This window comes from Panthera pardus, unplaced genomic scaffold (genome assembly GCF_024362965.1).
Source record: "Panthera pardus isolate Hobbes unplaced genomic scaffold, ASM2436296v1 HiC_scaffold_15, whole genome shotgun sequence".
NCBI classification, from domain to species: Eukaryota; Metazoa; Chordata; class Mammalia; order Carnivora; family Felidae; genus Panthera; species Panthera pardus.
Window position 1 is genome coordinate 64484833 of NW_026526710.1, and position 19728 is coordinate 64504560.

A 19728-nucleotide genomic window follows, 5' to 3' on the forward strand; every position below is an offset into this window, starting at 1 on the left:
TTTATTTGAATTTACTTTTTTTCCAGCTGTTTTGAGACCATTTTGTCTGCTAATAAGAGATAATATGCTATGATTTCAGTAACATATGTGAGAACCACAGGGAGTTCAGACAAAGTTAGCCAAGCAAATCTCTGTACTTGTCACAGAGACCAGCACATTGCCTTTTCTGTGTGGTGGCAATGGCACTTTTTACCAAATATTCAGACATTTTTAGACGACTCAGAGCAGCAAAGCATTATAGCACTTTCAGCAGGAAAAAAAAAAAAAAAAAAGAGAAATTCAGAAATAGAAAATGATTTTATTTGTAAGAGGAGAATCAGGAAGATGATTGTAGTAAACCACTTTGGAAGAGGAGGTGAGAAATACAGAACAATAGAGTAACTACACTCAACTGCTTTGAGCTTTCCGGATTGGAAGAGAGCAAAGGAGAAATGTCTTGACCAATTATTACAGAGTTTTAATACCCATTGTGTACGACTCGAAGGGGGCTTGAACAGTCCCACCCATCTGCTATGCAATAAAGCCAGTGAAATGTGTGCCATCGAAATGACAAGAACCGTAGGATGTAGGAGTAAGGAGAGAGACCATTTTTTAACAGTGTGAGTGAGAGTATGTCTGGTAAATAGTCCTGGGCATGTCATGGCCTAAATAACTGTTCATTTTTTCTCTACGTTACCATATTCTTGAGCTGAATGGAGATTAAAGACAAATAAAAAAACCTTGGGTCCTTGTTAATTTTGTTGGATGAAGGATGACAGGGAGTTATGTGTCCAATGTGAAAATGCTTTTAATTTATTAAATTACTTTAGCTAATAGCTTAAAGTCTTGTTTTTAAATTTTTGCGTATACATTCATTCTTTAAAAGTTACTCAGTGAATTTGTTAATGCTGAAAACCCCTCTTTTTTTAATGAGCATTCTTTGAAAGTGAACCTGAAATGAATGTATGGAACAAGAGGAGATAAAAAAATCATTGACTTCTCTATTCCATTTTTCAGAAGCAGATCTGCAGAACCAAAGGTGTATTTATCAGTCTTCTCAGGGCTGACTTTTCTCTTATTTAACCAAAAACAATATGGTATTTTGCTCTGTACTCCTGAATTCAAGAATTGGCTTCCATAGCATATTAAATAACCTTGTTCTGTTCCCCTTTCCTATTGGTAAGAAATAATGATAGCATTATTATTTAATTATCACCACTAAAAGCAATGTCAGATTTCAGTAATCTAAAACTATATGGCCTTAAACTGAGATTATTTGAAATAAGATCTTTCCTCTCCAGTAATAGATACCTAGAAAAGAAGGTGTCTAGCTGTAGATAGAGGGGGTAGATACGAGACTGTGTACATGTATATTTATGATCATGAGCCAGTCTCCAGCTTTTTTCTGGAAGGATACATAAGCTGTTGTTAGTCGTGGTAAAGTAAGAAGCTCCTGGGGATCGAGAGGGGTGAGGGAAGGCATTTTTTATTTTTATCTTATACCTTTTTATACTATTTAATTAAAACAATAACCACATTTTTATTTAGTAAGTAAATAAGGGGAAAATTAAGAAGGTGAGAGAAAGAAAAGAAGCCACTGTGTAGGATAGCCCATCAGTTCTGAATTTTATCTCTAGATGCCTTTCTCAGCAGAAATTCTGGTTTTTAGAAATCATCAGCTCAAAATCGATAGGGACACATGCTCAGTAGGTCCTCCCCAGCTTTGTGTAACTTCCACTAGACAGCATTTTAGCAAGCCCTGTCTGTAATGCTGGTGTTTTCTTTGTGCCTCCCAGTGGTCTGTCCAGTATGTTGGGTCTGTGTTATAGGATTCCCACTTGGCAGATGGGAAGCCTTGAGCTTGGGGAAGATGGGTGGCTTGTCTTATGCAACAGAATCACTACCTGGGAAGTCCAGAATTAGAAGCTGTGTTCAGTGTTCTTTTAACCCTAACTTTACTAGAAACTTTTTTTTTTTTTTTAAGCTTATTTCTTTTGAGAGAGAGAGAGGAGGGGCAGAGGGATAGGGAAAAAGAGAGAATCCCAAGCAGGATCCACGTTGGCGGCACAGAGCCCAACGCGGGGCTCGAACTCATGAACCGTGAGATCATGACCTGAGCCGAAATCAAGAGTTGGATGCTTAACCCACCAACCCATCCTAGAAACTTTAATAGAAAGAACTTTACTATTGCTTCTGGACAGGCTTTTCTAAATGCTCCAAGCTGCCTCCTCTCTGTTTTCATACCATAACATGTTTCATTTTCTTTAATCATGGTTAGATGTGTAATTGTTTTCCTCATTAATTTTATCAGCATAGGCCATCTCTCTTCTTTCCTTACCACATCTGGGACAGTATGGTGTGTATATTAGTTACTTAATCTTTGTTTTAGGGAATTGGTTACCCAAAGTACTTTCTCCCAAATAATTATCCATTTTTAGGAAAACAAAGTAATACTCTTAGTCATTTCCACTAGGCTAATGTCGTTGTCCACAAGCAAATTAGAACCACATGATGTTTGAACTGGAAGAAAACCATCTTTGCAAGAACTTATTCTCTTGCTTTATAATTGAGGAACCTGAAGATCAAATAACTTGTTCTGGATCACACAGGGAATTAGAGGTGACATGGGACACAGAGCCCATGTCTTTTAACTTCCAGCCCAGCCTTCCTCCTGATGCAACAGTGATTACAGAGAATGATTCCCTTGGTCATCAGGCATGTAGATAAATGGTCAATGCTGGCAAAAAAAAAATAGGTCACACTAAATTAAAACTGTGCAGAGGTAATCTGAAAAGGAGGAGGTGTTGGGCTTATTTTTCTAAGTTTTAATGATTTTGCAGGTGTGCCTTTTTTAAAAGCATGCTTGTTATATAAACATCAGCATTTCCACCAAAGGATTCACAATAGATGGTAAGTATCCCAACCACATTTGTTTGCGTTTGAGTAAAAATCACCCTCACACATTGGGCAGATCGAGGCACACAGCATCAAAGTTGTGAAATGAGGAATAATAGTATTTTCTGTCTTACCTATTGGTTTCTTAAAATGTGAGCCATGTCTGGCTCAGACCTGACCTGAGAAGTTACCTTCTTCAGCAGAGAGCAAAGAGCCCTCTAATTCCTAAATTTAACCTTGGGCATTTAACCCTCAAAAGCCATTTCCAGTTTTCAAACATGCTGAGAAGGGAGCTGGAAAGATTTTTTTTTTTTTTTTTTTTTTGGTCTGAAGGCACCCAAAGGAAAACCAGAGACATTCCAGAGAGAGAGAGAGACGGTACCCAAAGTGTGAGAACTCTGGGAGCCCTGAGGGTAGGATTCACTAGTGAGAATGCCGTTTTTATGAATTATGTACCTTTTGTGCCATTCCCTGTCAGATTCATACAGCCAGTTCACACTAGCTCCAATAGGCAGGGCTGTAAACGATGTTGTGATAATGGATGTCTCTAAAAATTCCATTCGTGTGTGTGTTACACACACATGCCCAGGCTCCAGCCCTCAAGACTGATGTATGTGGTTTGGGGGTGGGATCCAGACATCAGTATTTAAAACCATGGTTCCCCAGGGGTGCCTGGGTGGCTCAGTTGGTTAAGCGTCCGACTCTTGATTTTGGCTCAGGTCACGATCTCACCGTCCATGAGGTGGAGCCCTGCGTTGGGCCCTGCATTGACCATGAGGAGCCTGCTTGGGATCCTCTCTCTCCCTCTCTCTCTCCCTGCTCCTCCCCACTCTCTCTCAAAATAATAATAAAAAAAAAGAATAACAACAACAACAACAACAAAACCCCACTGTTTCCTGAATTGGCTGCACGTTGGAATCCCTTGGGGAATTGTTAAAATGCTGTTGCCTGGGTCCAGCTCCAGAGATTCTGGTTGAATTGGTCTGGGCTCGGGACTAGACATCAGAATGTTTTCAAAGCTCCTCGTCTGTTTCTGATATGCAGCTAAGGTTGTAATTCACGGGTGAGTGAGACCTGGCTTATTACTCTGTGCATAGCAGGTGTTCAATAAAAATAAAGTATGAAGGGAAAGCTAGCTCCAAGGGCTTATAAGAAAAGTCAGTGCTAAAAAGTTGTCCATTTCTGGTTCTTTGGACATTCCCGTCGGCCCGAATGTGTTACGCAGTGACCTGACGTGGAGTGGGCGACAAAACCTAACACATTCATCTCACCGCCGTAGCCTTTGTTGTGGCCATCAGTGGCACGTTCAGCTGCAACCGACAGCCAGGGTCTTCCTAATTGCTCTGTTCCATTTTGTCTACTTGTCACAAGAGTGGCGGCTCTGCCTGTCATGTGGATGTGTGTCTAACACTGTCCGATGTGTCTAACACTGTCCTTTGGAGAAAAATAGCCAGAAAGCAGCTTCTGTAAGAGCAAGGTGCTCCAGCCATGGATTTCGCCTGAGGTGAACTCTGTCCCGTGCAGCCAGCCGCTGCGAGAACCCGCCCACTGCTCAGGGTTAGTGAGAGCTCCCTGAAGCACCGCTCGTGAGTTGCCTGGTTTCCTTTGTTCCCTAGGTGATTCTTGTTTAGTCCAAGGGGTACAGGGAGGGGAAGTATTTCCGCATCTGGCTCCAGTGAACGCAGCTGCTTTCAGCCGTGGAGAGGCTCCACCATCCTGGAGAAGGGGAACTTGCCAGGCAGAGCTTACTGAGCAGAATCTGAACTGCTCCCAGTGGCCTTTGAAGGCTCCCGGGCACCGGTTTTCAAACTTGAGTGTGCACTAGAATCCCTTGGAGAAGAGTTAAGCTACAGATTGCTGGGGCAACGCCCAGATTTCCTGATTGGGTAGGACTGGGCTGGGGCCCAAGAACTTGCATGCCTAACATCCTCTGGGGTGGTGCTGATTGCTGCTGCCCTTCGAGAACCACTGCTCTAGAAGGAAGGACACAGATGGCACCAGCGTTGTTTAGAGAAAGGACATTATTTGATTGCTGCAAGTCTACCTAAGGGTCATAAGATGGGGAATTAAAATGACCTCCCAGCCCGGGGCTTCCATGGTAGCTCATGGACAGGAGGCGTTGTGGCTCAGAGGTGGCTTGCGGGAGCAGGAATCTTGGAGGGTGGAATCTTGGAGGAGGAATAGGGTTTTGCCAGGTCAGGAACATGGAGCAGGGTTCCAGGAACGTCATGGGCAAAGGTGAGGGAGAACATGAGAGAGGCTGGCATGGGGAGCACACGTGGTTTAGGGTGGTTGGCAGGGAGAGAGCTTAGTCTGGATAAGCAGGCAGAGGCCAGATCCCTGGGCCGGTCCTCCGAGTAACATGATCAGATTTGCCTGCAAGCTGGAAAAGCGGCCTGGCAGGATGGTGCGCCTGCAGGAGACACAGGAGCCCACCCAGGGAAGGGACCAGGCCACAGGGACGTTGCATCACCCTCTGCCTCTGCTCAGTATTTCAGACTTTTCAGAGCCGTTTCCAATAAGTGCTTTAACTGGCTTTTTGAACATTTACTGTGTGCTTTTATAGGGAACCAGGCAATCATTCTTTGTTCCCCCTACACAGATTGTTTCTCGAGGAAAAGTGAGTTAAAATAAATGTCAAGGGCAGCCTTGAGGGGTCTGTGTGGAAATGAGTGGGGCAGGCCCACCGACTTAGCTTGGATGAGATCCTCTGAGGGTTGTGTATCTTTTGGGGAGCTCTGGGTTTTTCTTTATTGGTTCTACCTAGGAGGCACGCCTCCCTCTCCTGCTCCTGCCTTGAGAACAGATTACAGACCCAAGTCAGAGGCCAGCCGCCCACCTCCCAGCCCTTCAGTTTGGGGGCTTACCTAGGGCAGTCTTCTAAATTGATAGTATGGGGCACCTGGGTGGCTCAGTCGGTTAAACGTCTGACTTCAGCTCAGGTCATGATCTCACAGCTTGTGAGTTTGAGCCCTGTGTCGGGCTCTGTGCTGACAGCTGGGAGCCTGGAGCCTGCTTTGGATTCTGTATCTCCCTCTCTCTCTGCTCCCCGCCTCAAAAATAACATTAAAAAAACATAGATTGATAGTGGCCTCAGGATGGCTCCTCTCCTGGGCATTAAGGAGAGACAGGAGTTTCGGAAACAGAGCGGGCCCCCCCTTGCCCGCTGCAGTGGTGAAGGAGTTGTGCCCGCAAAATGAACTTGTGTTCACCGGAGAGGGCCGCGTTCAGTAGGAACAAGTGCGAAAGGCGTCGGCGGGAGCAAGTTCTCGTCTGCCCTGGCCCATCTGAGAGAAGAGTCAACACTGATGGATTTCGCTTGTGGTACTTCTCCCTTCATCTGGTAATGAAAGTTTGATTTGTGGTTTCGTCTCGTAGGGCTCTTCATCACGTCGTGATTGATCCGTCTCCAACAAGTGGCTCTTGAGGAGATCGATTCCACCAGGTCTCATCATGACCCAGAGAGACTGACAGATTTTTGTAGGCTCTGTCTCCCTTGCTGTCCCCTTTCCTCTCAGGCTGTGGGGTCTCCCCATTGGCTGAGTCAGAGGCTCCCCTGGAAGCCGTGAGTGGGCTGCGGTTGGGGGAGACAGGGATCTAGACTGACGACCAGCATCTGTGAGCAGTCTGTGCTCTGAGGTAATGGCATCAAGATTGATAGGTCACCCGTTTCAAGGTGGCTTTTGCTGCTTTAGACCAACATGGTATATATGACAACAGCCTGCAGCATGGGGAGCTGGCAGCCCGCCTCGGATTGAAAGGGTGGGTAAGAACAGAAAGTAGTGGGCATGACCCACTGTCCATGTTTGTCCTGGTTGCTGGTCAGAGGAAGAGAAATGCTGTCCAAAGAGACACGACCTGGATGCCTCACTGAGTGCTGTCCCAGACATTTTGCTAATGACATGCCCAACTGGACTCTTTTGACAGGGCTGCTAAAAATGTTTGGCTAGCTGTCCCAGGGGACTTCCCTTGAACTTTGGCTGGCTAATGCAAAGCTGCTCTTATCCAGATCCCATCTGCTGTTTGTCCCTGAGTGAAGTTTGCTGTACTCTGGGCGCCATCTTGGAAGTCTTGTTCTTAGGTCATGTGGGGGGGGGGGGAGGGGGTGCTGTGCCTTCTCTTTCTCTTTTTCATGATGTTTACTGTAAACATTTTAATCTGAGAAATTAAAGCTATGAAATAGCTGGTAGGAAAATTGCGTCATATCTTTAACGCTCATTTAACACCCTCTACCTCATTCGGCTACTCCAAGAAACCTGTTGAGAAAATAGGAGAGGTGTTACCATCTCCATGTCATAGACGGGAAACGGGTAGCAGGGAATGAATGCGTTGCCCCAAGTTTGGAGTAATTCACAAGGTCAAGAGTGAGAGCTGGAGCTCAGGCTTCTCAAGTCTCTACCACCAGAGCCTTCCAGCATCCCACTAGTTGGAGCCCCTGCATGGAGGCGTGGTAGACACGTCCAAAGAGTGTTGAGCAAGCCAAGTGGGAAGTAGGAACACATAAAAGACTATTTAGCCTCTCAAGACCGCTGCTGAATAAAAGATTTTAGCTCTTTGCTGCACAGAAGGGTTTGGAATTCCCTGTCTAGATAACTGATGATGTCATTTACGTCAGTATTTCTGAGTGCTCTTTCTGAGACATTCTTTTTCATTTATTTACTGCTGCCTAACAAACCACCTCAAAACTTGGTGTCTTAATACAACAATGACTTACTGTTTCTCACAGTTGTATAATTTGAGCAGTGCTTGGCTGGCTGATTCTTCTGCTCCATGAAGCATCAAATGGGACTACTCATTTGGCTGTTCTCAGCTGCTGATTGTGTTGGGCTGGACCAGAAGATCCAAGAAGGCTTCACTCACATTCCTCATACCTCCATGCTCCTCGGTGTGATCTCTTTCTATGTCTGGCTTGGGCTTCCTCACAGCATGGTGGTTTCAGGGTAGCCAGACTTCTACATAGAAGGAGTAAGCAGAAGTTGCCGGTTCTCTTATGACCCAAGAGTCCTGGAATAAACATCACTTCTAGCACCTTCTGTTGGTGAAAGTAAGTCACAAGGGCAACCCAGACTCACAGGGAGGAAAAATAGACTGTACCTCTTAATGTGTGGGCAGCATGCACATACAATGTTGGGAGAAGTTGTTGGTGGCTAGATTAGGGGTCTGTCAACCACAGTAACATTCATGTGTCCACTTGCTAAGAAAAACATATATACCATTCCTGGATGTCTAGGGATATCTGAAGAAGACTGTCTGTTAAATACACCAAGCGTGCATGACGTGTTCAGGGATAGCAGGGTCAGCCCAACATGAAAATATGGTTGAGGAGCAGCCCTTGAACATGGGTCCTCTGGCTGGTTGCCAGTCCAGGCCCCTTGCCCTGGCCTCTTCAGTGGGACTGCCCATAGTTTCAGGAATCATGGCCTTGGTCCTAATGATTACTTGATGCATACAACCCAAACTCGATTCAGACAGACAGACATGGATGGAGGGAAAAAATTGGAGAAATGAATGAAAAGGTATCCCAGTAAGTGGTAGAAAAATATGAGCTCTAACTGTCATGATAATGGTACATCCAGAGCCTTTTGGATTGCTGTTCAGATCCAAATAACATGGTCAGTGCACTCCTCCAACTGCTTGTAGCTGGAAAATGGTTCTCTCTTTTGTTGCAATCCATCCATCTGACCTCGTTCTTACTTCCTGAGCACGCTTTTCTTTCTAATTGCATTGAGAGCATTGGGTATAGGCATTCAAATTGCAATTAACAGAGAATTCACAAATGGAGCTTCTGTCGTTCCGTGTGGCTGTCCGCTCACCTGCAAATTTGCATTGCCAGTGTATTTATAGAGCTTTTTGTTCTTTTCAAAGAGTTTTAATATGGGTTATTACATTTCATGTTCATGGCAGCTCCACAAGATAACACTGAGTGAGATTGTTTCCCTTGTAGAAAGAAGGAAATTCGAAGTCCAAGAATGGCAAAGGAGTGGCAAAGCCAGACTCATGCCCTGTATTTCAGTGTCTTCCCTTCTGTTCCACACTTCCAGCTTGTAAAGTGCCTGTCCTAATGCCCAGGGCAAGGTGACAGCTGTGATGAGGAAGGAGCAATTTGGGGACTAAAGCATCTGTTAGTAGCTTAATAATGGCCTTGGTCGTGAAGTTAAGATACAAAGATAGGTATTTTTAACTTGAATTTCAATTAGTGGCATAAAAACTTGCTATTTTCAGCCGGCGGAGGGACCACCAGGAAACACACTTTTTACCCAACCCTGATAGTACCTTTTTCTCTGGGAGGGGATTTGAGCTCATCCACTCATGGACTTGGGCATCATGTAGGAGAGGGATAATGGGAGCTCTCACATCAACTGCTGAAGCATTTCCATGAAGCCCACCGGATCAAAGCTGACCAGGAAGTGGACAGTTCAGGGCTCTGTAAGCAGTCCTGCAGACCCAACTCAGAACACCTCACACAAGTTAATGAAGAAACTTTCTCAGTAGCAACTAATGGGCTTTTCTGCAATGTTAAAATTAGAGCTAAAAGGTAAACATGTATCGTCGGAATGGAATAACACTGTCATATCATATGGGAAAATTCTAGTGTGGATTAGCAATTCCATATGTATTTTGTGCCTTTAATGAACCAATTCTTCTTGACACTAGAGGTCAAAATCAAGGCTCTTTCCCTGATTAGGTTTTTCTTTCTAAAAGTGATAATGCGGGGCCCCTGGGTGGCTCAGTCGGTTAAGGGTCCGACTTCAGCTCAGGTCATGATCTCATGGTCCATGAGTTCAATCCCGGCATAAGGCTTTGTGCTGACAGCTTGGTGACTGTAGCCTGCTTTGGATTCTGTGTCTCCCTCTCTTCTCTGGCCCTCCCCTGCTTGCACTCTCTCTCTCTCTCAAGAATAAACTTAAAAAATTTTTAAAAAATGAATAAAAGTGATAATGCTAGAGTAGGTGAAGGGGATTAAGATTACACTTATCAATATGAGCACTGAGTAATGTATAGTATTGTTGAATCACTATATTGTACACCCGAAAACTAATACAACACTGTATGTTAACTACACTGGAATTAAGAAAATAATAAAAGTTACAATGCTTATTCAAACTCTTGGTACAACAGTTGGCCTTGTGCTGGCTTTGGATTCATTTGAACCATAGGGAAATGGGCGTCTGGTTCTTCATGGATGAATCAGTAAAACCATTATAATAATATTGTCTCCTGTGTTTATAGCTAAGTCATTTCTCGTCTAGGACTTTATCTCACAGCAACTCTATTCAGTGGGAGAGTCTGGGGAACTAGACGTACAGAGAAGATCCCACAACTAACTAATAATACCATAAAAACTGGATCCTGGGCTTCCCACCTTTTGATTCTATGTCCTTGCCTTATCCTGCCTGTGGCGGATGTTCCCAAAGGCTGGATCTGGCCACAGTCATGTTGACTTAAGATATCTCTTTTGGCACCTGGTAAAATTTAGGCTCCAGTGAAACTGATGAAGCTGCAGCAGGCTGACCTAGGTGACCATGCAGAATTTGGTGACTTTAGAAGATGCACTGTTGCTGGTTATTCATCCAGTGTGGCCAAGGGCAGCCTCATTAAACAAGCCTTATATCTGTTTAGGGCATTTGTGGTTTACAGTTTGTGGTTTACAGTTTGTGGTTTGCGGTGTCTGTTTGCGGCATCTGTTTGATGCATCGGAAGAGAAAGCGTAAGGCACAGGTAAACGTTAGAGGTCTTGTTCTGTCACCATTTTTCCCGAACGAAGGAGGAAAGTGGCTCGGAAATATTAAGTGAGTTGCTCAAGATAACACCTCTGGTACATGACAGCATAGGGCTCAGAGCTCAAATATTTCTGGTATCTGGCCCTCCACTGGCCCCTCATTTCTGATTTCAAGGAGCTTCTCCAGCTTGGCATCAGACTTCATAGAGATGGCTTATAATGAGCACCTCATAAAATGCTGAGATTGATTCTCCTCTAAGAAGAGGGACAAGTATGGTTTCTGACTGCCACGGTTATGAGAAATGCAACAGCCTCTTCCAGAGCAAGGACAGTTTTAATCAGCCAAAATGGCCTGGGAAGTTAATTAAGCAGCTCATTTTTAAATGGAGCCAGTGGATGAAAGGCAATGTGAGAGAAGGGCAAAGGACTTAGGAATGAGAGTGTTTTAAAGGCTTGCAGCCCCCTGCCTGTCATGAATAAGAAATGGGGCTGGGAAAACACGAGAGGCCCACAAGAGTTGAAGATAAAGAAAAGCCCAGGAAAGGGTTCAAGGACCTGCCAAGTGACTCCCATAGGGAAACTGCTTGGTTCCTTGTTTGGAGGAGGGAGTACTTGAGGGGCAGTAAGTTTTCGACAGATACAAACCTTTGAAGACCGGGGCTGGAGAAGAAACAGCCCCCCATGTAGAACCAAGGACAGAAACCCCCCTTCTCTCTGAGTCAGAACAATGCCATTACCCCTCATCGTGCACTTTGAAAGATCTCAATAGACAAACCAACGACGCGACTGGCCTTCAGACCAGAGGAAGCTCCCAACTCATGAGCCAATAATTCTAACTCCTTCTCTTGGTGTCCAGCCCTTCTTTCTCTCTGTTTTGTTTTCTATTACCTATGTGTGACTGAGGGCACAGAGTGGTTTAGATTTCCTTACATCGGTTAGAGGCTTTTGTTTCCAGGCAAGTTGGGCACTTACTGGTTGACTGAAGTGAGAAAGTATTGATTGATGGAAGCAAGAGGGTGGTCATTTGTTGCCTTCATAACTTGTGAAGGAATTGACTTCGAGTCATGGGATTTTAGAACTGAAAAAAAAGGAACCTCAGAGACTGTCTAGTCTTTCATGTAACACAGGTGTCTTTTCTGCAGCTACCAGAATAGATGGCAATTCAGACATTTTTGGAACACTTTGAGAAAGTTAGAATGTACTGCCTGTGTGCATGCTGCCTGGTGAGTTTGACTCTTCCATTTGTCAAATTTTTACCCATTAATCCTTACCTAGCACCTGCTGTGTGCCTGATGCTGGCATGAGTCCTTTATGATTAGGCCATTGATCCAACATGATTTTTATCTCTGTTTTACAGATGAAAGAAACTGAGACACAGGTTAAGTGACATGCCCAAGGCCATACAGCTAGAAAGTGACAGAGATAGGATTGGAACCCAGGCAGCCTGTTTCCACAGTCTGTGCATTTAACCAGCAGTTTGGCTGCCTCTCTAAGACATTTCTAGTCATTTAAGGCTTTTTTCTTATTTTGAACCAGCATTGGCCCCTTACAGTTTGTACCCCAGGGTCTTTCCCATGATGATTCATCAGTTAGTTTTGGATAAGCCATCATGCCTTCTCATTATCTTTTCTTCTCCAGGCTGGCAATCTTTACTTCTCCCAGCAATTTCTCATGTGGCATGATTTCCATGCCCTTGGTGTTTCCTCTGGTTGTATGCCAATTTCAGACAGCCTCGTAAAAAGCACCTGAGATTTAAGGTCAGACCCACCTGGGCTGGGATTTACTAGCTGTAAATACTTGAAAAGATACTTTATCAGTCTTTTGGAGCAGAGGGTCCTCCATTTGTGAAATGGGACCAACTCTAAACTCCCTGATTCATTGTTGGAACTATATACCTACGATGACAACTATATTCATTCCTCTCATCTGTAGATTCATACAACCCCAATCAAAACTTTAGCAGGCTAATTTGAAGAAATTGACAAGTTGCTTCAAAATGTATATGAAAATGCAAAGGTTCTAAAATGACCAAACAATATTTAAAAAGGAGAACAAAGTTGGAAGACTTGACCTGATTTCAAGACTTACTATAAAGCCACAGTTACAAAAGCAGTATGATACTGGTATAAAGAAAGACAAATAGATCAATGAAACAGAAGAGAATGCAAATAGACCCACACATCTTCAATTAGTTGATTTTTGGCAAAGATGCGAAGTCAGTTCAACAAGAAGGGCTTTTTAACAGGTGGTGTCGAAAAAAAATTATACCGGTTAATAAGATGAACCTTGACACTGACCCCACTGGACACATCAACACTAAGGAGTTAAATCATAGACTTAGTGTGAATGCTAAACAGAAAACTTGAAGAAGAAAACACGGGAAAATATCTCTATAATTGTGGATTAGTCAAAGATTAGGACACCAAAAACACTAATCATAGTAGGAAAACAGGATATATCGGACTTTATCAAAATGAGATATTTCTTTTTGTGAAGAAATGTTATCACGAATATGAATAGGGAATCTGCAGACTGGGAGGAAATATTTGCAACACATATAAATAAGTAGGACTTAATACGTAATAGTTGATGAACTCCTACAAGTCAGTAATAAAAGACAAACAACCCAGTGGAAAACATGAGCAAAAGACTTGAGTAGATACTTAACAAAAGAAGATATACAAACTGCCAGTAAGGAGGTTATACCATTTGTCATAAGGGAAACGCAAATTAAAACCACAATGAGATACTATTCACAACTGCTAGAATAGCTAAAATCAGAAAGCCTGGCAATATCAGATGTTGGCAAGAATATGCAACAACTAAGATGCTTGGACCGTGCTGGTGGGAGTGTAAGATGATAGGACCATCTTGGAGGACTGGTTTGTCAGTTCTCATAAAGTTCGACCTATATCTGCTCTGTGGCCCACCTATTTCACTCTTAGATCCTTATGTAAAAGAAATGAAGACCTATGTCCATAGGAAGACTCATATGAGAATGTTCACGGCAGCTTTATTCGTAATAGTCCCAATCTGGAATCAACCCAAGGGCCCAACCACAGGGGATGGGTAAAGAAATTGTGGTATGATCATGGAAAATGGAATAATACTTAGCAATCAAAATGAGTGAAATACTGATGCCTGAGACAGAATCTCAGAAACATAATAATGAGTGAAAAAAAGCCAGGAAAATAAAGTACTTCCTAAATGCTTCTATTTAAGTGAGTTCAAGAAAAGACAAAACTGGTGGTAGAAATCGTAAGAGTGGTTGATTTTGTCAGGAATGGATGGGAATTGACTGGAAGGCGGCATGAGGAAACTTTCAGGGGTAACAGGAATATTCTGTATCTTGATTGGGGTGATGACTATATGGGCAGACATGGTCACCAAAACTCATTACGTTAAATACTTAATATCTATGTAAATTATGCCTCAATATTAAAAAATAATGATATCTGAAACTGAATAGGTTGCGATTTACTCTAAACAGTATCCAGTGCCATAGGGCTGTTACTCCTCTGACTTAAACTCTCTGGTTCTATTAATGTGGCCTGAGGTTGCATTAGTTTTGTTTTGTTTTTTTTTTCTTTTTGTTGTTGTTTTAGCAGCAACTTCCTTACAGTCTTGCCATTTATGGCATTTGTGGCTAAGGAAAACGACCAAGCCTCTCTTCCTTTTAAGTGTGAATTGCTACCAAGCAGTGCTCCTTTCTGCAAGCCTCCTTTGTTTACCTAAATGGGTCTATATGTAGCCCCTGAAGGAATGACTAGAACGGAGATAAACAAAGGAGGTATTTCAGGAGAGTAATTCTGTAAATCATAAGGACAGCTTACAGTGAACTAGTACTTCATGCCAAGTACTTCTCTAGAGCTTTACACGTATTTACCAAGTGGATTCTCAGAACAACTCCATGTGATAGGTGCTACAATCATTCTCATTTTATAGACAAGCTGATCTGAGGCACCAGGAAGTCAAGTGACTTGTCCAAAGTCATTTGGTCAGTAAGGGATGGAGTTAGAGTTCAAATCCTAGTCGGGTCTGATGCTCAAATCTGTGCTCTTAGCTCCCATGCTACGTTATGTCTGATCCCTGGTTTGCTTCTTCTGCTTGATGCTTTCCCTCTAATTGACTTGATCTGTCTCTGGCTAATCCTCTTAGAATAGCTCAGCGTAGGTCATGCCCCTAAGGAGCATCATACCAGAGCAGAAATTTCTTGCAGGACTCCTGTGGGAGAACCTGTTTATAAGGAGTGGCTGGGCACAGCGAGGGAACAGCTCTCATGATCTTCAGGTCTCATTTCACGTTCAGCCTTCCAGGTTTCTCTCCACACACCAAAGCTCAGAGAGGTCCTTAAAATAGCATCAGTCATCCTTGAGATGCATGCTGTGTTCTATGTATCTACCAAAATAGATATCAGTGGCATAAAGTCAGATTGGGGAAGCACTGCGTGGTATTATTTCTTGTCTAAGAGGAAGAGATTTGGCAGTTATCGTTGGCCACAATTCCATAAATGGCAAAGAGTGTGATGATGCTGGGGTAGAAAAAACAGCACAGTCTCAAGCCACATTAATAGAAATAGCATGTTCAGAGCGTGAGAGTAACAGCCCCAAAACACCTCATCACTGTTTAGAGTAAATCTTAGCATGTTCATTTTCAGATGTCATTATGATTATTTTAACATTGAGGTAGAATTTACACAGATCTGAAGAAGTATTTAGTTCAATGAATGGTTTTGTTTTTGTTTTAGAGAGAGAGAGAGCATGAGCAGGGGAGAGGGGCAGAGAGAAGGGGGGGAGAGAGAGAGAGAGAGAGAGAGTGTCTTAAGCGGGCTCCACACTCAGAGCGGGGCCTGATGCAGGACTCAGTCTCACGACCATAAAGTCCTGACTTGAGCCAAAATCAAGAGTCAGACACTTAACTAACTGAGCCACCCAGGCGCCCATAGTTGAATGAATTTTGATGACCATGTGCACCCATATATCTATCACCTCAGCCAAGACACGGAAGAATGTTTTGTCACCCCAGAAAGATTCTTCATGCCCCCTTCCAGTCAATTCCCATCCACCCTCACCAAAGGCATATTTTGATCCAGAGAGAAGAGGTCTTCTGGATCGGATTGGGACTTTTCTTTACTAACCTTTACCCAGGCACTTTGTACATATCACGAACCCAGGGGAAGAGTCCCTTAGAAGTGGGTGGCATAAGAGTGGAGATTAGCTCCCTTCAGAGACAGATCCAATCTTATCAGGTAGAAACACTAAAAACTGATGATGTCCATGCCTAATGGCCAACCCTGGATAATGCTTACCTGCACTAAAATCATGACTCCATCCTGCTCATTTTCTTTCTAGACCAGTGGTCCCAGGGAGTCTTGCTAGATCAAAGCATAGGTTTCCGGTTTCATATCCCACAGGGAGTTGTCATGGAGCATTTAATTAACTAGAAAGTTCCAGGTGGTGGGTTATAATTCTTATTTAGACCTTTTAATGATCTACTTTTTAAATAGTCTATGTCAAATTAGCCTTAAAGTCAAACAGAAAGAAGACATGAGAACACGTTGGACCAGGAGGCACCCACAAGACAGGGTTATGCCACATGTGGGGGAGGTGCTTAACATGTATGCTTGTTTTGAGAAGGCATACCTGGCTTTACTCCATCCACGGTTCAGCATCGTATGCACACTCAACCTCTTTGGGCTGCTGAATCTTCATCTGAAAATTAGGAGTAATGCTGTTTCTCATTCTCAAGATTATTGGTTAATGAGATATTAAGTAGTTAGAGCTCTAAAAATGTATAAAAGAGGTATGTCATTAAGGAGCATTGTCATCTCTACAAAGCCATCACAAAGCCATCACTACAGCTCCTTGAAGAAACTGAGCTGGTGGGGAAAAAACCCAATGATGGAATTTAGGACCATAAAACAACTTTTTCAGTCCCTCTGTGTTTGAAAATTCACCCTTAGTCCTTCATCCTTCAGAGCCCCCTCCCCCATTCCTTAACCCCCTCTCCTCCAGGCTGAAACCTGTAAGAAATGTTAGATCTTAAACTTGATCTTTTTTTTTTTTTTTTAATTTTTTAATGTTTATTTTTGAGAGAGAGAGAGAGAGAGAGAGCACGAATGGGACAGGGACAGAGAGGGAGACACAGAATCCAAAGCAAGCTCCAGGCTCCGAGCTGTTAGCACAGAGCCAGCACAGAGCCCAATACAGGGCTCGAATCCACAAACTGCGAGATCATGACCTGAGCCAAAGTTGGATGCTCAACCGACTGAGCCACTCTGATGCCCCGAAACTTGATCTTCTAAACTGAGTCAACTGCCTTTAATATTAAACATCTACCACATGCCCAGCACTGTAAAGATTATAAAAATGAGTAAGAAATAGCTCCTCCCCTCCAGGAATTTACAGCTTGATCACATGACTTATATCAGGAGGAGAATCCCAAACAAAATGTGCCCTGTTTCATTCTCTGACCAACACTTCTTACTAGTTTGTCTTGATTTGTCCAAGTCTTTGCTTTTTCCCCACATTAATTAATTCCTGGATTTCCTCTCCACAGTGAACAGTGGCCTCACCAAGAACGAATCCTTTCATGAACTTCTAATTCAAGACACAATTTTTTTTTCAATAATCGCTGTATGCTTTGAAAGAGTCATAAGTAAACTTGATAATTGTGCTATCAACTTATAGATAGCATTTGTTTAAAACATTTCCATACACCTTTATCTTTGTAATTGATGCCTTAAGCTGACTTTAAAAAAAAAATTATTATTATTTTTAATGTTTGTTTTTGAGAGAGAGACAGAACACAAGCAGGGGAGGGGCAGAGAGAGAGGGAGACACAAAATCTGAAAGCTGGCTCCAGGCTCCAAGCTATCTGCACAGAGCCAGACATGGGGCTCAAACTCACAAACCGTGAGATCATGACCTGAGCCGAAGTCGGACGTCCAACCTACGCAGCCACCCAGGCGCCCTGACTTTTTTTTTTTTTAAACTAAACACCACACTTTTCCTGGATTTCACCAGCTTCTCTGTTAATATCTTCTTAACTGTTCCAGCATCCCAGTCCAGAGTATGGCATCTTATTTAGTTGTCATGCCTCCCCAGTCTCCTCTGGTCTGTGACAATTTCTCAGTCTTTTCCTTGTTTGTTCATGACCTTGGAAGTCTAGAGGTGTGCTGGCTTAGCACCATGTGGCATGTCCACCAATCTGGATTGGCCTGATGTTTTTCTCAGGATCAGACTGGAGCTGGAGTTACAGGTTTTTGGAAAGAACACAGCGGTGAAGTGCCCTTCTCATCACGTCATCTTGGGAGGTATATGACATCTACAGACATCATTGATGGTGTTAACCTTGATCACTTGGTCAAAGAGGTGTTTCCCAGGCTTTTCCCCTGTAAGGGTACTCTTTCCCATTCCATACTCTTTCCTTTGGAAGTGGACCACTAAGTCTAGGACATCCTAAGCATCACCTCCTAAAGCAGAGTGTCTACATGTATTATTTGGTTGAATGTTTTTGAACGGAATTAATATTCAGCCTCTCTAGTACAGTGCGGTTCAACCTTGTGCTAAATTTCATCCTTGTTCTGTGCTTTGAGAACATTAGCTAATTAATCCTAATTAGACATTATAGCAGAATCTCACCAGTTCTCACATCACTGATTTGTAAATAGAACAGTTTTTCTAAAAACCTGCCAGTCTTTTACTTCACGTCGAAGCTGAGATTTATAGAGCTGAAGTCTGTACCTGTGAATGTATTTCTAAAGAGCTTATCTACCGAGCTTCAGCATGGGTAGGTTTCTACCAATATTTTACTTTGTATTTTCTGCTTTCCTGTGGAGCATTATCTTAAGTCATTTGAAAGAATGTTTGTGAAAAGAGCCTTGGATTTTAATCTATTTATTATATTACAATTTCTAATGGAACACCTTCTCTAAGGAGCGCAAAGCCGATTACGATACCTAATTAGGTAATACGTGCATTCTCATAAAACTCCAATGTCCTATGAGTTGATTTCCAGTGGAACAGAGTTTGGTATAGGATGAGTCTGTCTTGGATTTTGTCTGGTAGAATGCATTGTATTTGGTATTTAACATACATTGTCTTGTGTGTTATAATTAGTTTCCATTTACGTGCATTTATGCTTTTCTCCAATCACACTGTAAAATGTTTTGAGAGAGTAGTCTGTGACTTACAGCTTTGTCTCTAGTGGTGACGAGCGTGTGGCATCTGTGGTAAACATTGTTGGTCGTGTGTCCAACATCCACGTGCCTCTTTCCTTCTATCCAAGAATCCCAGTTTGTTCAGGTACCCTCTCTTCCTCCTCAGCCAGACATTTCAGGAGAAACTGAGCCACCCTTAGCTCCAGGGGTGGATCTGAATGGCTTAAGGGCGTTCATCCTCTTTGCTCATGATTAGTTTAGGATGTGCCTATGACCCTAAAGAGGCCAGTGAGACAGCTTACTGGGGGTTTCTGATAAAAGTTTCCTCCAATTTAAGGAAAGGGTACAAGGAGAGGCGAGATGGTTCCTTTCCCCAGGACACTGTCACGTGTAACTTTGAAGATTGGAGCCACAGGAACCACTCACCTCCAGTGGAAGCAGGAAGCCAAGAGAATCTCAGGGAAATGCTGTGGCTGCCAGTGTTGTGAAACAATAAATGTACTTACTGTTTAAGCCACTTGGAGATACCGTTTCTCCTTACTTGGGGCCAGAGGCATCCTGAATGATACAGGATTATCAATAAATATTTTTATTTGATGGATTTTAGTGCCAAAGGAACCCTTTGGCCTCTTTGGAAGAAGGGATTAAAATTGAATTAGAAGCACTAGTTCCCTTTAGGAAGGTAGTTTCACACCAGTTAGAAAATTCTAAATAATAGGGGTGCCTGGGTGGCTCAGTTGGTTGAGTCTTGGTCTGACTCTTGATTTGGTCCGACTGTTGATTTCAGCTCAGGTCTTGATCTCAGGGTCATGGGATTGAGCCCTGCATCAGACTCCATGCTGAGCACAGAGCCTGCTTAAGATAATCTCTCTCTCCCTCCGCCCCTCACCCCCATTCTCATGCTCTGTCTCAGGAAGGAAGGAAGGAAGGAAGGAAGGAAGGAAGGAAGGAAGGAAGGGAAGAGAGAAAGAAA

The 19728-nt window shown here is 43.2% G+C and overlaps 1 protein-coding gene across 4 annotated transcripts in view; it reads left to right on the forward strand.

Moving 5' to 3' along the window:
• MAPK4 (mitogen-activated protein kinase 4) overlaps positions 1-19728 on the forward strand; it is a 152522-nt gene that overhangs the window by 12709 nt on the left and 120085 nt on the right. The gene's annotated exons all lie outside the window — the stretch shown is intronic.